At 40.7% G+C, this 1,898-nt stretch overlaps 1 long non-coding RNA gene across 1 annotated transcript; it reads right to left on the reverse strand.

Annotated features, from left to right (window-relative positions):
• Positions 1-985: 985 nt before the first annotated feature.
• Positions 986-1,898, reverse strand: LOC126037236 (uncharacterized). The gene is made up of 4 exons (XR_007505554.1): positions 1,766-1,898; positions 1,551-1,623; positions 1,345-1,465; positions 986-1,027 (listed from the first exon to the last, which is right to left on the reverse strand). It is a non-coding gene; the product is annotated as an uncharacterized LOC126037236 (long non-coding RNA).

Consider the following 1,898-nt stretch of genomic DNA (forward strand, 5'->3'; position numbering starts at 1 on the left):
TGCTCACAGGAGTGCACAAAAGTTTGGAGACCACTGCTCTATAAGTCAGTAAAAGATCAAGCTCTCCAGTGTCCACTACACATCTGATGACATCAAGTAATCCCCATTTACTTCAGTCTCTGCAACAAGGAACATCTTCCTAACTGAAGTAGCCTTGGGTAAGTAGTCTCCTTAGACTCCTAAGGAGTCTGCTTCTCCAGATGGCACAGAGCATACGCACGCTAACCCTCTTTGTTCCTTCTCATCATGACTTAGGTCTTTAGCTTAACTTCTTAAACAGCAAGATAACTTACGCTAACTGCCCTTCACAAGAAAGCTTTTAGTTTTGCTGAGGAACTGTCTACTTACCTCCCTACTGTATTCCATGCCGAGCTGCACAGTCAAATACTTTAGTTTTGTGAACTGTATTAACCAAATGAAGCGCAACACTGAATTGAGCGTCAATGATGTATTGAACCCACACTCAAAGCAAGACTTACCACTCTAAGTGATGCTCTTTAGTAGAGGCACTAGCAGTCAGCACAATATAATGTCTAGAAGAAAAGAAAAAGTAACATTCTAGCTCAGGACTTGATATTCCTTCAAATGAAACCAAAACTGCCTTAAATGTATAGAAAATGACTTCCAGACAAGACACATTATATCCTGCAGGCAGCACAGTATTAACTGAAGAAAAACTGATTACATCCTTCAGAATCGTGTTCTGCTGCATTCTAAGTATTAGAGCTGATTCTTTTGTTAATAAAAACAGTGTCAGTGGCAAAACACAAACAGTTTTTCTATCTTCCCTATACTTATCCTTACCAAAATTCCTATGACTACCTCCAGCTTCTGAAAAACAAACATATCAATGCCATCTTGTATTTCGACTGCAAGCTAAAAGTCACTATGCTAACCAGTATGGCAATCATTTCAAGTTCAGGTAACAGATTTCATACATACTTGTATTTCTGAAAAAAGTCCAGTGGTTCAAAGAGCTTTGACCAGTCTGATTTTCCTTGGAGAATCTCATTCGTAACTGCAAGACCTACAATTAAGGTTGAAAACCTTACTACCATTTTGTTTTTAAGACTAGCAGAGCGTGATAGAAACTTTACAAGAGAAAGGTTTTGAACAGTAGTTGACAGATCAAAAAGCAGGAATTCCCTTGACACAATACACGCCTACTACAACAGTTCATTGTAAAACTGCTCCCTTGTTGCCTGCAACAGGTAGACTTCCCAGAGAACTCTTCTGCCTAAAAGGGCACAACACCGCACGGAATATAACCAAGTCAGGTAATGTGGTTTCATATTGCAAGAATGACACCTTTTAAGCAGTTAATAAGCATGGAAAGAACTTTACCATGTCTGAACTCCTCCACCATTACCGCTCGCGTTGATGTAGATACGTTGTATGTAGAGTTCTGCTGCGGATAGGCTGGGGTGATGATAGGCATTACGTGGTATCGGTCTGATGGGTTCACCTGTGATGTTAAAACAATTGTGCTCAGCACCAGCAGCTTAGCTTAGAAGAAAGGTTCAAGGCTTCCAAATTCCATGTCTACATACCCTGGGGTCCCATACTGGTAAATTAAGATTGCTCTCTTCCTGTTGTTTCAGCAATACAGGTCTTGGCCACTCCCTAAACAAGAAAAGCCAGGAACTGACTCTGCCATGTAATTCAGGGTAGGACTGAATGGTGTTGGTCTAAATCTTATATAAAGAACCACCTCAGAAAGTGTTACTGCTTTACGCAAATCAAAATAGTCATCAATAGCTCTTACCATTCTGAAAAAACCAAGAAGAACTTGTTCACCAGAGTAGAAGCCAAAGCGTTTGGATAGAGTTGACACGTTCTCGCTACTAGCACAGCACAGGAAACCCCACCAAGAAATCCCAGCACGTTGGAGTAAATGC

The sequence above is a fragment of the Accipiter gentilis genome, unplaced genomic scaffold (genome assembly GCF_929443795.1).
Source record: "Accipiter gentilis unplaced genomic scaffold, bAccGen1.1, whole genome shotgun sequence".
NCBI classification, from domain to species: Eukaryota; Metazoa; Chordata; class Aves; order Accipitriformes; family Accipitridae; genus Astur; species Astur gentilis.